The sequence below is a fragment of the Hoplias malabaricus genome, unplaced genomic scaffold (assembly GCF_029633855.1).
Source record: "Hoplias malabaricus isolate fHopMal1 unplaced genomic scaffold, fHopMal1.hap1 scaffold_25, whole genome shotgun sequence".
Classification (NCBI taxonomy): domain Eukaryota; kingdom Metazoa; phylum Chordata; class Actinopteri; order Characiformes; family Erythrinidae; genus Hoplias; species Hoplias malabaricus.
This window is the reverse complement of record NW_027101111.1, coordinates 269,146-284,145: the sequence shown is the minus strand read 5'-3', so window position 1 is coordinate 284,145 and position 15,000 is coordinate 269,146. Positions and strand designations below refer to the sequence as shown.

The 15,000-nt window shown below is 58.3% G+C and overlaps 1 pseudogene; it reads right to left on the bottom strand.

The window, feature by feature from the left end:
- Positions 1-14,392: 14,392 nt before the first annotated feature.
- Positions 14,393-15,000, bottom strand: part of LOC136684635 (28S ribosomal RNA) — a 4,392-nt pseudogene continuing 3,784 nt past the window's right edge.

The window sequence follows — 15,000 nt, the reverse complement described above, 5'->3', positions numbered from 1 at the left end:
CCGACTCGACAACCGGCCGTGGCCAGGTCACCGTTAATGATCCTTCCGCAGGTTCCCCTACGGAAACCTTGTTACGACTTTTACTCCCTCTAGATGCCCAGGTTCGATCGACTTCCCACCTCAATGAGGCAACCCCCCGGTAAAGGGGCACCTCGGAGATGGTCCGAGGACCTCACCAGGCCATCCAATCGGTAGTAGCGACGGGCGGTGTGTACAAAGGGCAGGGACTTAATCGACGCGGGCTGGTGACCCGCGACTACTTGGAATTCCTCGTTCAAGGGGAAAAGTTACAATCCCCTATCCCCAGCGGGGAAGGCGTTCATAGGATTGCCCAGGCCTTTCGGCATAGGATGGATGCACATGCTGAACCAGCCAGTGTAACTCACGTGCGGCCCCGGGCGTCTAAGGGCATCACAGACCTGTTATGGCCCCGAATCTCATACGGCTTTGCCTTGCCCCGGATCGCTCTAAGAAGTTCGGCCACCGACCGACGAACCCCTCGGGCCGCAAGCCCCCACAGGGACCCAAGGGAGGGCCGTGTAACTTTTTAAGGCACAGGGTCTCGTCCGTTATCGGAGTTAACCAGACGAATCGCTCCACGAACTCCCAACGGCCATGCACCACCACCCACAGAATCAAGAAAGGGCCATCAATCTGTCAATCCTTACCGTGTCCGGGCCGGGTGAGATTCCCCGTGTTGAGTCAAATTAAGCCGCAAGCTCCACTCCTGGTGGTGCCCTTCCGTCAATTCCTTTAAGTTTCAGCTTTGCAACCGTACTCCCCCCAGAGCCCAAAGACTCGTGGTTTCCCTCACGCTGCCCGGCGGGTCATGGTCGCTAGCCTCACGCCGCCGGATCGCGGGTCGGCATAGTTTACGGTCGGAACTACGACGGTATCTGATCGTCTTCGCTCCCCCGACTTTCGTTCTTGATTAATGAAAACATTCTTGGCAAATGCTTTCGCTTTCGTTCGTCCCACACCGGTCAACGAATTTCACCTCTATCGGTGTGGTACGGATGCCCCCGGCCGTCCCTCTTAATCATTGCCCTCGGTCCTTAAAACCCACGAAATAGGACCGTGGAAGCCCCGGAGCCCCACTCCGGAACGACCAGCCGTCCCGAAGGAGAGACCCCGAAGCCCCGCGGAAGGGCCCTATTCCATTATTCCTAGCTCAGTCAGACATGGCACGTGTCGGCCTGCTTTGAGCACTCTGCTTTATTCAAAGTAAACGCTCCGGACCCTCCAACCCACCGTGCACCGCAGTGAAGTACCCAGCTAAGGGCTTCTCCGCGGCCGGCGAGCAGAGGACACCGGCGGGTAGGGACCAGGTCCCAACATCCACCCAGAGACAGGGGGTCACCCCCGAAGGAGCTCCCCACGCCATCCCGGACAGTACAGGGGATCCGAGACCTGTCCCCACATCCAACTACGAGCTTTTTAACTGCAGCAACTTTAGCATACGCTATTGGAGCTGGAATTACCGCGGCTGCTGGCACCAGACTTGCCCTCCAATGGGTCATCACTCACGGACATAGATTGAGTTCATTTCGATTACGCTCCACAGGTTCATAGGACCCGCATCGATATTTTTCGTCACTACCTCCCCGTGTCGGGAATGGGTAATTTGCGCGCCTGCTGCCTTCCTTGGAAGTGGTAGCCGTTTCTCAGGCTCCCTCTCCGGAATCGAACCCAGATTCCCCGTTACCCGTGGTCACCACGGTAGGCACGTAGCCTACCGTCGAAAGTTGATAGGGCAGACACTCGAATGATACGTCGCCGCCCCGGAGGGCTTAACGATCGGCCAGAGGTTATCTAGAGTCACCAAAGCGACCCGACCGGAGCCGGGAGGGTTTTTCGGTTCTGATAAATGCACGTATCCGGGGGACAGGGGCCGGGAGAGCATTTCACGCCGACCCCCAGAACCCTTCCAACGCTTCGTTTGCATGTATTAGCTCTGGAATTACCACAGTTATACCAAGTAACGTGTGGAGCGATCAAAGGAACCATAACTGATTTAATGAGCCATTCGCAGTTTCACTGTACCAAAACCCGTGTGTACTTAGACTTGCATGGCTTAATCTTTGAGACAAGCATATAATACTGGCAGGATCAACCAGACCGACCCCCCTTGGATCTCAAACCCCGGACGGGGAAAGAGAGGGGGCGCATGGAGCCCGTGAGAGTGATCTCAGGGGACACCAGCGAAGAGGATCGAACGCGACCCCGCTGTGGGGGTCTGCAATCGACTTGGCAACTTGGAAAACGTATGATTCTCGCCCGGACGGTGCAGGCTAGGGGCCGGGTCCTTCCCTCAAACGGATCCCGACCCTAAGGCACCACCGACGCGGACGTTGAACGGACCTACTGTTGGATCGACCGGCCGACTAAGTCCCCCTCGGAACCGTTCTGGACAAGCGGACATGCCTCTTACGGGCATCCACGAGCCATGGAGGCTGGGAGCACAAGGTGGGGAGGATCGCTCTAAGCACTGTATTTAGGCTTAGAAGCCTGCCCCTGGTGCTCCGCGTATACCGAGCTCGAACGGCCGTGAAGGACAGCCGTTAAGGGAAGAGAATGGAAGAGAATCCTGGCCCCCTCAAAGCGCGAGGAAGTCGGCATAGGTTTTTACGGTACGCCACCACCGGAGCCGTCTGATGTTCAGAAGACGAAGGGTTTTGCCCTCAATCTCGTAAGGTCGAGGGCTCACCACCGAACTTCCAGCCGCGGTCCTTGGTAGGACCGATACGCGGACAAGCCGCAAATCCTGGCCCCCTCGCAGTGCGAGGAGGTCGGCAAAGGTTTACGGTTTCGCCCCCCGGAGCCTACGGAAGTCTGCGTTTAAGAAGACGAAGGGTCGGATCCCGTAGGCCGACCCTGCGAACTTCCAGCCGCGGTCTGTGGAAGACCGATCCGTGTCACCTCTAATGCGCTCTTTGCCTCCGGCCGTTTCCAGCCGGGGGCCCGGTGGTGCGCTCCCACGTCCCGCTCAAAGGAGGGGAAAGGTCGGGAGATCCCACGGACCGGCGGATGACCGCCGGCCAACGCCTCGGGGGGTTACGCGGCCCCGTCGACTCGCGCACGGGCAAATTTATGGGTTTAAAAAGGGGGACAATCCTCATACGTTCGACCCCCCGGTGCCCAGGGAAGTTGACCCTCCCCGGGCAGGCATATCGAACGAATCATCGGTCGGAAAACTCTCTCTTTCGGGACGGGGGAAACCCCTCATACGCTCGACCCCCCATGCCCAGGAATGTTTTACCTTCCCAGGCATACATCGAACGAATCATCGGGGTGGACACAACGGGCTTATAACAATCGACGGGGCGGCCCGTTCCACCCGCCCCACAAGTGGGCAGATGGTCGGTGGCCTATAGACCCACAGGCAGTCCCAATACCACCGTGATACGAGATCCGGGGTTGGGACTTGACCTTAAAGGTACCCGGTCGAGGCGGACCGAGTGGAAGCCACTCGGATTTATGACAGTGGTAGGCCCCACGGACCTTGGGGACCACTCCCCATCGCTCTGCCCAGCACCTGGCTCGGAAACCGGGACTAATTTTGGCAGTAATACGCTATCGGTCTTGGTTCTCATTGGTTCATACACCCAAGATGGGCGAACGTCGAACGCGAACGGGAGCGATCAACGCCCATAACCCCTAATTATGCACGAACCGGGGGCTATATAAGGGGTCGCATTCACTCGGAGCCGTCAGTCTCTCACCATGGATAGCTGCCCGCTTTGCGAACAAGCCATTGCTACGGATCTGACTTTCCACTTTACCATCTTCCACAGACTCGGACCGGACGATGCAGCCTTCCTCCGAGAACTGGACCGAAGCGGGGAGAATTCATCACAGCTCGACTGCCCTCTCTGCGGCCTGCCGTCTCTCTCTTCGCCGGCAGATCACCTGGGCTCGGCGCATTCCCTCAAAGGCCTCGCCCTTCGGATCGCTCTCTCTGCCGCTCGACGCCTTCGCACCATCCACCTTCTGCGTCGCTATCAACAGTCTAAGCCGCGGAACCCTCCACCGCCCTCGGGATCCTGTTCCCCGAATTCAGCCTCGCCGCCGGGACCAAGCACGCCGGGACCGAGCACGCCGGGACCGAGCACGCCGGGACCGAACACGCCGGGACCGAACACGCCGGGACCGAACACGCCGGGACCGAACACGCCGGACCCGAACACGCCGGACCCGAACACGCCGGACCCGAACACGCCGGACCCGAGCACGCCGGACCCAAGCACGCCGGACCCAACCATGCTGTACCCAAGCTCACCGGACCCAAGCACGCCGGAGCCAACCACGCCTGATGCTTGCCCGCTCTGCGAGCAAGCCATTACGGATCTGACTTCCCATTATACCACCTTCCACCGCCTTGGATCTGCCGACATTGACTTTCTCCGGGGACTGGACCAAAGTGGGGAGAATTCGTCCCAGCTCGACTGCCCTCTCTGCGGCCTGCCGTCTCTCTCTTCGCCGGCGGATCACCTGGGCTCGGCGCATTCCCTCAAAGGCCTCGCCCTTCGGATCGCTCTCTCTGCCGCTCGACGCCTTCGCACCATCCACCTTCTGCGTCGCTATCAACAGTCTAAGCCGCGGAACCCTCCACCGCCCTCGGTATCCTGTTCCCCGAATCCAGCCTCGCCGGGCCCCAGCACGCCGGGCCCCAGCATGCCGGACCCAGCCATGCCGGGCCCAAGCACGCCGGGCCCAAGCACGCCGGGACCCAACACGCCGGACCCAGCTTCGCCGGACCCAGCCTCGCCGGACCAAGCCTCCCCGGGCCAAGCCACTACGGGCCAAGCCACGCCGGAGCCGGTCGACAGCGACTACCAACCGAGCGAGTCTTCCCCTGCCGAATCCACCTCGGACACGGATTCAGAGACCGAGCGGGCACGGCGAACCTCCCGGGGGAGGCAGCTCGTGATCCCGCATCGGTTTCGGGACACCTACGTCAGCCGTTCGGTAGACGACTTTCAGAAGTTCTACCTGCGGGTCGACGCGTCACCGAAGGACATCGAGAACTCTCGCCAGCGACGGGGCCACGTTATTCGGTTCCTGCTTCACTGCGCCCCGCCCGGCTGCCAATTCACAGACCTGTCTTTCGTCCATCACACGAACGTTCTCACTTGGGTACAGAGCCTTCAGAAACTGGGTTACGCTTCGACAACCGTTAAGTGTTACCTGCACAGCGCCAAGGCGTTCGTCTCCCACGTCGCTGCCTTCGACCCAGAGACCGCCGGGGTCAGCCCCGAAGAGCTCCAGAGGCTGAAGCTGACCTTCGCCAAGGCTCATCGGGACATCGCACGCACGATTCTGGGCCATCGCCAGCGCGTGAAGAGAGCGAAGCTGAGTCGCTTGCCGCAACCTTCGGATTTCAGGGTCTTCCTAAGCCACGCTAAGACCCGAATCCCAGAGCTCATAGACGCGGCCCGGACGGGGGACACCGCCCGCCGGTCGACGCTACGGATGCTCCAGGGGTACCTGCTCGGCCTTTTGTCTGTCTTAACCGGTCACCGGTCGGTTGTGTTTCTCAACCTGACGGTTGGAGAGTTGAGGCAAGCCAGCACCACGGATGGCACCGGCTTCGTGGTTTATGTTCGTGAACACAAGACCAACGCCTCGTTCGGGGACGCTCCGATCGGGTTGTCTGCCACAGAGCTGGCCTGGTTGACCGCACTCAGCGACTTACACGGAGCCCGGGACGGGTTCGTGTTCTTGGACAGGGGGAACCAGCTGCGCAAGCCAAACTCACTGCTTCGGATCGCGTGGACGGATGCGGGCCTCGGAGGCGCGGTGGCCTTCAACCTGATCCGCACGGCTGTTTCGAACCAAGTGAGTGTTGAACTTAATCCGACTTATGTGGGCTCTTAACCCCGGCCTTCCTACTTCTGACACCTCGCACCTCTGTTTCAGGTTTCGACTCTGCCGGCCGAAGATAGAGATCGAGTGACGACAAGCATGTGCCACTCCAACATCACTGCCCGGGCCTTCTACCGAGCCGGCCTCTCTGCGGCCGATGTGATGCGGGCTCGTGAGAACCGTCTTTCCGCCCTCGAAACGGCCTGAACCGGACCCTCTTCAAAGCGCAACCCAGCCGGGATTCACTCCGTGTTTCTGCACCCCCGTGGCTTTGATATGTTTTACTGCGAAATAAATAAATTTATTTCTGAATCCCCAAACAGAGTGTTCCCGTGTGGTACTTGCTTCGGTTTGGAGATGGAGGGGGGGTGGAGATTGGGTGATCCTCCCAGAGGGAGACTTTTTACGAGGTCCGACCGGCCTTAAGACTTAAACGATCAGTGGTTATGGGTTAACTTAGTCGGCGGGCGGCCCGTTCCACCGCCCCGCTAAGGGAGCAGTGGTCGGAGGCCTATGGACCTTAGGCAGTTCACCGGGGTGGGTAAACTTACCTTTAGGCACCCGTCGCATGAATATAGGAGACCATTTGGCTTTTTTGGCCCCGGAAACCAGCCACTTCTCCGGGCATATATAGAACCAATCCCCCCCAGGGAGGGAGTTGGAACTAAAGGTCATTGAAATTAAATGGGTTTAACAGTTAACTTTGTCGGCGGGCGGCCCGTTCCACCGCCCCGCTAAGGGAGCAGTGGTCGGAGGCCTATGGACCTTAGGCAGTTCACCGGGGTGGGTAAACTTACCTTTAGGCACCCGTCGCATGAATATAGGAGACCATTTGGCTTTTTTGGCCCCGGAAACCAGCCACTTCTCCGGGCATATATAGAATGATCCATCGGGGGCTAAGGGCAGATAGTCAAGTCAGTTATACCGATCGAACTCTCTTGAGTTTCGGCTTAAAACTTTGGCATTTGCCGTTGGGACTTAGAGTATTTTCTTTTAATAAAGAGGGGAGGCCGCGCTTACCTCCACCTTAAGCCCAGAGGGTGTCACTCCTCCGGCTTGTGTATTCGCATCAACGGGGTCCATGGAAGTCATTTTAGACCTCCAGAGGGGAGGCAACCCAAACCATCCCCTTAGCCCAGAGGTGTGCCAGTCCTCGGGCTTGTGTATTCGCATCAACGGGGTCCATGGAAGTCATTTTAGACCTCCAGAGGGGAGGCAACCCAAACCATCCCCTTAGCCCAGAGGTGTGCCACTCCTCGGGCTTGTGTATTCGCATCACCGGGGTCTACGGAGGTCTCAACTTAGGTTTTGAAAACCTCCAGAGGGGGGGCCGGATTAACCACCACCCTAGCCCAGAGGGGTGCCAGTCCTCGGGCATGTCAATTCGCATCACCGGGGTCTACGGAGGTCTCGACTTAGGTTTTGAAAACCTCCAGAGGGTGGGGGCATATCTTATCCCCACCCTAGCCCAGAGGGGTGCCAGTCCTCGGGCTTCGGTATTCGCATCACCGGGGTCTACGGAGGTCTCAACTTAGGTTTTGAAAACCTCCAGAGGGGGGGCCGGATTAACCACCACCCTAGCCCAGAGGGGTGCCAGTCCTCGGGCTTCGGTATTCGCATCACCGGGGTCTATGGAGGTCTCGACTTAGGTTTTGAAAACCTCCAGAGGGTGGGGGCATATCTTATCCCCACCCTAGCCCAGAGGTGTGCCAGTCCTCGGGCTTCGGTATTCGCATCAACGGGGTCTACGGATGTCTCGACTTAGGTTTTGAACACATCCAGGGAAGCAGAGCGGACATTCCCATTATTTCAAGCCCATCGGGAAGCCACTCTTTTGGGCATAGCGTTTCGCATCGCTGTTACCCAAACTTACGTCTGATTTAATGCCTCCCTAATATCCCGACGGCACCAGGCTGAGAAACCATATGCCCACAGGATTTGAGGCATTGGAACCTCGTTCGCATAGCCGACAACGATGAACCTCCCTCGGACTCGCTACGAGGCTTGAGGAGGGTCCTGATTTTCTTAAAATCTCAGGTGAGGGACTTAGAAAATTTTCACTTTAAAACCACAGACCTCCAGAGGAGAGACCGGGCTTATCACAACCTTAGCCCAGAGGGCGCCACTCCTCGGGCATGTCACTTCGCATCACCGGGGTCCATGGATGTCTCGACTTAGGTTTTGAACACATCCAGAAGGGGGGGCCGGATTAACCACCACCCTTAGCCCAGAGGGGTGCCAGTCCTCGGGCTTTAAATTCGCTTCGCCGGGGTCTATGGAAGTCATTTTTAGACCTCCAGAGGGGAGGCAACCCAAACCATCCCCTTAGCCCAGAGGTGTGCCACTCCTCGGGCTTGTGTATTCGCATCACCGGGGTCCATGGAAGTCATTTTAGACATCCAGAGAGTGGGGCCGGTCTTACCACCACCCTTAAGCCCAGAGGGCGTCACTCCTCGGGCATGAAATTCGGATTACCGGGGTCTATGGATGTCTCAACTTAGGTTTTGAACACATCCAGAGGGGAGGCCACCCAAACCATCCCCTTAGCCCGGAGGTGTGCACCTCCTCGGGCTTCAAATTCGAATCACCGGGGTCCATGGAAGTCATTTTAGACATCCAGAGAGTGGGGCCGGTCTTACCACCACTCTTAGCCCAGAGGGCACCACTCCTCGGGCATGAAATTCGCATCACCGGGGTCCATGGAAGTCAGTTTAGACCTCCAGAGAGTGGGGCCGGTCTTACCACCACTCTTAAGCCCAGAGGGCGTCACTCCTCGGGCATGAAATTCGGATTACCGGGGTCTACGGATGTCTCAACTTAGGTTTTGAACACATCCAGAGGGGAGGCCACCCAAACCATCCCCTTAGCCCGGAGGTGTGCACCTCCTCGGGCTTGAAATTCGAATCACCGGGGTCCATGGAAGTCAGTTTAGACCTCCAGAGAGTGGGGCCGGTCTTACCACCACCCTTAAGCCCAGAGGGCGTCACTCCTCGGGCATGGAATTCGCATCAACGGGGTCTACGGATGTCTCGACTTAGGTTTTGAACACATCCAGGGAAGCAGAGCGGACATTCCCATTATTTCAAGCCCATCGGGAAGCCACTCCTTTGGGCATAGCGTTTCGCATCGCTGTTACCCAAACTTACGTCTGATTTAATGCCTCCCTAATATCCCGACGGCACCAGGCTGAGAAACCATATGCCCACAGGATTAGAGGCGTCTGAACCCCTTTCGCATAGCCGACAACGATGAACCTCCCTCGGACTCGCTACGAGGCTTGAGGAGGGTCCTGATTCTCTTAAAATCTCAGGTGAGGGACTTAGAAAATATTCACTTTAAAACCACAGACCTCCAGAGGAGAGACCGGGCTTATCACAACCTTAGCCCAGAAGGCACCACTCTTCGGGCATGTCACTTCGCATCACCGGGGTCCATGGAAGTCTCGACTTAGGTTTTGAACGCATCCAGAGGGTGGGGGCCGGACTTACCACCACCCTTAGCCCAGAGGGCATCACTCCTCGGGCATGAAATTCGGATAACCGGGGTCCATGGAAGTCTCGACTTAGGTTTTGGAGACCTCCAGAGGGGGGGCCGGGCATACCACCACCCTTAGCCCAGAGGTGAGTCACTCCTTGGGCTTTAAATTCGGATAACCGGGGTCCATGGAAGTCAGTTTAGACCTCCAGAGGGGGGGCCGAGCATACCACCACCCTAAGCCCAGAGGGCACTACTCCTCGGGCATGAAATTCGGATAACCGGGGTCCATGGAAGTCAGTTTAGACCTCCAGAGGGGGGGCCGGGCTTACCACCACCCTAAGCCCAGAGGGCGTCACTCCTCGGGCATGAAATACGCTACACCGGGGTCCATGGAAGTCGTTCTAGACCTCCAGAGGGGGGGCCAAGCATACCACCACCCTTAGCCCAGAGGTGTGCTCCTCATCGGGCATGAAATACGCTTCACCGGGGTCCATGGAAGTCAATCGAGACCTCCAGAGGGGGGGCTGGGCATACCACCACCCTTAGCCCAGAGGTGAGTCACTCCTTGGGCTTTAAATTCGCATCACCGGGGTCCATGGAAGTCGTTTTAGACCTCCAGAGAGGGGGGGCCTGGCTTACCACCACCCTAGCCGAGAGGGCGTCACTCCTCGGGCATGAAATTCGCTTCACCGGGGTCCATGGAAGTCAGTTTAGACCTCCAGAGAGGGGGGCCGAACCTACCACCAACCTTAGCCCAGAGGGCGTCACTCCTCGGGCTTGAAATACGGATCACCGGGGTCTACGGAAGTCTAGACTTAGGTTTTGAACACTTCCATAGGGGGGGGCCGGGCATACCACCACCCTAGCCCGGAGGGCACCACTCCTCGGGCTTGAAATACGCATCGCCGGGGTCTACGGATGTGTGGATGTGCGTAAATACTTTGAAAAATTTCGAAATTTTGAACACTTTTGACTTCCATAGTGGAAAACGAGCGTTTCTCCACATAAGCCCGGAAGGCGTCACTCCTCGGGCTTGAAATAAGTATCACCGGGGTCTATGGATGTCTCCACTTAGGTTTTGAACATTTCCAGAGGTGGGGCCGGTCATACCGCCACCCTAGCCCGGAGGGCGCCACTCATCGGGCTTGAAATTCGCATCACCTGGGTCTACGGAAGTCTCGACTTAGGTTTTGAACACTTCCAGAGGGTGGGGCCGGTCTTACCACCACCCTTAGCCCAGAGGGGTGCCAGTCCTCTGGCTTTAAATTAGAATCACCGGGGTCTACGGAAGTCTTTTTTGACCTCCAGAGGGGAGGCAACCCAAACCATCCCCTTAGCCCGGAGGTGTGCACCTCCTCGGGCTTGAAATTCGCATCACCGGGGTCCATGGAAGTCATTTTAGACCTCCAGAGAGGGGGGGCTGCACTTACCACCACCCTTAGCCCAGAGGGCGTCACTCCTCGGGCATGAAATACGCTACACCGGGGTCCATGGAAGTCATTTTAGACCTCCAGAGAGGGGGGGCCGGGCTTACCACCACCCTTAGCCCAGAGGGCACCACTCCTCGGGCTTGAAATTCGCATCACCGGGGTCCATGGAAGTCTCGACTTAGGTTTTGGAAACCTCCAGAGGGGGGGCTGCACTTACCACCACCCTAAGCCCAGAGGGCGTCACTCCTCGGGCATGAAATACGCTATACCGGGGTCCATGGAAGTCCTTTTAGACCTCCAGAGAGGGGGGGCCGGGCTTACCACCACCCTTAGCCCAGAGGGCACCACTCCTCGGGCTTGAAATTCGCATCACCGGGGTCCATGGAAGTCTCGACTTAGGTTTTGGAAACCTCCAGAGGGGGGGCTGCACTTACCACCACCCTTAGCCCAGAGGTTCATCACTCCTCGGGCATGAAATTCGGATAACCGGGGTCCATGGAAGTCAGTTTAGACCTCCAGAGAGTGGGGCCGGGCTTACCACCACCCTAAGCCCAGAGGGCGTCACTCCTCGGGCATGAAATACGCTACACCGGGGTCCATGGAAGTGATTTTAGACCTCCAGAGAGGGGGGGCCGGGCTTACCACCACCCTTAGCCCAGAGGGCGTCACTCCTCGGGCATGAAATTCAGATAACCGGGGTCCATGGAAGTCTCGACTTAGGTTTTGGAGACCTCCAGAGGGTGGGGGCCGGGCATACCACCACCCTTAGCCCAGAGGGCGTCACTCCTCGGGCATGAAATACGCTTAACCGGGGTCCATGGAAGTCAATCTAGACCTCCAGAGAGGGGGGGCCGGGCTTACCACCACCCTTAGCCCAGAGGGCATCACTCCTCGGGCATGAAATTCGGATAACCGGGGTCCATGGAAGTCTCGACTTAGGTTTTGGAGACCTCCAGAGGGGGGGCCGGGCATACCACCACCCTTAGCCCAGAGGTGAGTCACTCCTCGGGCATCAAATTCGCATCACCGGGGTCCATGGAAGTCAGTTTAGACCTCCAGAGGGGGGGCTGAGCATACCACCACCCTTAGCCCAGAGGTGTGCTCCTCATCGGGCATGAAATACGCTTCACCGGGGTCCATGGAAGTCATTCGAGACCTCCAGAGGGGGGGCTGGGCATACCACCACCCTTAGCCCAGAGGTGAGTCACTCCTCGGGCATCAAATTCGCATCACCGGGGTCCATGGAAGTCATTTAGACCTCCAGAGAGGGGGGCCGAACCTACCAGCAACCTTAGCCCAGAGGGCGTCACTCCTCGGGCTTCAAACTCCCATCATCGGGGTTCCATGGAAGTCTCGACTTAGGTTTTGAACCGTTCCGGGGTCACCTCCAGTGAGATAACGCGGAAATCTCACTATATTCATGCCCACAGGCGAACCAGAGCCTTGGGCTTGTCATAGTTACATACGGTGTACCCAAACTTTCGTCTTTTCTAAAGGAACCCTAATGTCCTGACGGCACCGCACTGGAAACCCCCATGCCCTCTGAATTTTTACCACTCCGAGGTGCTCCGTTTTGGGCTTGCTACCTAGGGCGAAGAGGGTCAGAAATTTTTCTAAGTCCTACTTTAAAACGTCCCACTGGGAGACCACTAGGGTTAGCACTTTGCCAAAAAATCACGGCTGAATGCAATTTTCACGCCTCGCACCCTTTGTTCGTTTAGATTTAACAAAAAAATCAACCGAACCCCCTTTTTAACAACGCTTTGCCGAATTTAGCTCACTTTTCCCGGCCTGGAATATCTCACGCTTGCCCCCCACGGTACTTACCTCCGGGGAAGACACCCCCGTCGCTGCCAACACCCATGCCCGGCCCAGGCTCACCCGACTCGGCCTCGCTCGCTCCATCGCCCGCTCCAAACCTCCGGGGAGAAGACCCCCATCGCCGCCAACGCCCATGCCCGGCCCAGGCTCACCCGACTCGGCCTCGCTCGCTCCATCGCCCCGCTCCAAACCTCCGGGGCTGGACCTCCAGGAACCCAGCGCACCTCTCGAACCTATCCGGCCCACACTTAAGCACTCCTCCTCGGACTAAACCATCCAGCCCGCGCCGCTGGAACGAGCGCCCACTGGAAGACCTGAGCCTCAAAACAGCGCGCTTTACGGTTCTCTATCTCCCCGGGCTCGGAGCACTTTTCTCGGCCATGGGACCTCCAGGGGGGGCCCCTCTTAGCTCCGTCATCATTTCTCTAAGTCTCACTCCGCCCACTGGAAGACCCGAGCCCCAAACCCGCGCGCTTTACGGTTCTCTATCTCCCCGGGCTCGGAACACTTTTCTCGGCCATGGGACCTCCAGGGGGGGCCCTTCATGGCTCCGTCAATATTCCTTTAAGTCTCACTCCGCCCACTGGAAGACCCGAGCCCCAAACCCGCGCGCTTTACGGTTCTCTATCTCCCCGGGCTCGGAACACTTTTCTCGGCCATGGGACCTCCAGGGGGGGCCCTTCATGGCTCCGTCAATATTCCTTTAAGTCTCACTCCGCCCACTGGAAGACCCGAGCCCCAAACCCGCGCGCTTTACGGTTCTCTATCTCCCCGGGCTCGGGGCACTTTTCTCGGCCACGGGACCTCCAGGGGAGGCCCCTCTTGGCTCCGTCAATATTCCTTTAAGTCTCATTCCGCCCACTGGAAGACCCGAGCCCCAAACCCGCGCGCTTTACGGTTCTCTATCTCCCCGGGCTCGGGGCACTTTTCTCGGCCATGGGACCTCCAGGGGGGGCCCCTCATGGCTCCGTCAACATTCCTCTAAGTCTCATTCCGCCCACTGCGATACCCGAGGTCTTTAACCGCGGCGTTCACGGTTCTCTATCACCCCGGGCTCGGAGCACTTTTCTCGGCCATGGGACCTCCAGGGGAAGCCCCTCTTGGCTCCGTCATCATTTCTCTAAGTCTCATTCCGCCCACTGGAAGACCCGAGCCCCAAACCCGCGCGCTTTACGGTTCTCTATCACCCCGGGCTCGGGGCACTTTTCTCGGCCACGGGACCTCCAGGGGAGGCCCCTCTTGGCTCCGTCAATATTCCTTTAAGTCTCATTCCGCCCACTGCCATACCCGAGGTCTTTAACCGCGGCGTTCACGGTTCTCTATCACCCCGGGCTCGGAGCACTTTTCTCGGCCATGGGACCTCCAGGGGGGGCCCCTCATGGCTCCGTCAACATTCCTCTAAGTCTCATTCCGCCCACTGCCATACCCGGGCTCGGAGCATGTACTTCGGCCATGGGACCACAAGAGGGCGCCCTTCTTAAGAAATTGCTGACATCCAGGACCATTCAAGGGAGCGACCTGCCTCCCTATGCCCGCCACCGGCTCCCTCTAACCGGTGTACGGACTCTCGGGGCCCGCGCCCCCAGAGAACCAGAGTTTCGGAAATTGCACTAAGTCCGATTTTCGCCCACTACGAGACCTAAAACCGTCATCCAGGATTTCACAGGGGAGTACCCACCTCCCCTATGCCCGCCACCGGCTCCCTCTAACCGGTGTACGGAGTCTCCGGGGCCCGCGCCCCAGAGAACCAGACCTGGACCGCTCCGGAGGGCCGGGGGTTTGCTTTCGCCTTCCCCCCGACAAATGTTTGAGTGGACGGGATGACTTTCAATGGATCGCGGTATATGCACCCGCTCTGCCACTTACGACACCCGCACTCCGAATCAGGTCGTTTACAAGTCATTTCACACCCGGATCAAGAGACATTTGCTTTGACGAGGGAGGTGGACCGAGGCGTTCATTAGCCCCGGTCCGGTTCCAGTGTCATGCGGCTCTCGTCACCGGCGGTGGGGAGGAAAGCACCTCCCACCCCGGCTATCCAAGACCAAGCTCACCGATGCTGGGCGCGGATGTATCGCTCCTTCTAGGCGGGATTCCGACTTAGAGGCGTTCAGTCGTAAGCCCTCGGATGATAGCCTTGCACCAGTGGCTGCACAGCCAAGCGCGAGTACCATGTATCCGAACCTGCGGTTCCTCTCGTACTGGGCTGGATTACTATCGGAGCAACGGTCAACATCAGTAGGGTAAAGCTAACCTGTCTCACGACGGTCTAAACCCAGCTCACGTTCCCTGTTAGTGGGTGAACAATCCAACGCTTTGCGAATTCTGCTTCGCAATGATAGGAAGAGCCGACATCGAAGAATCAAACGGCGACGTCGCTATGAACGCTTGGCCGCCACAAGCCAGT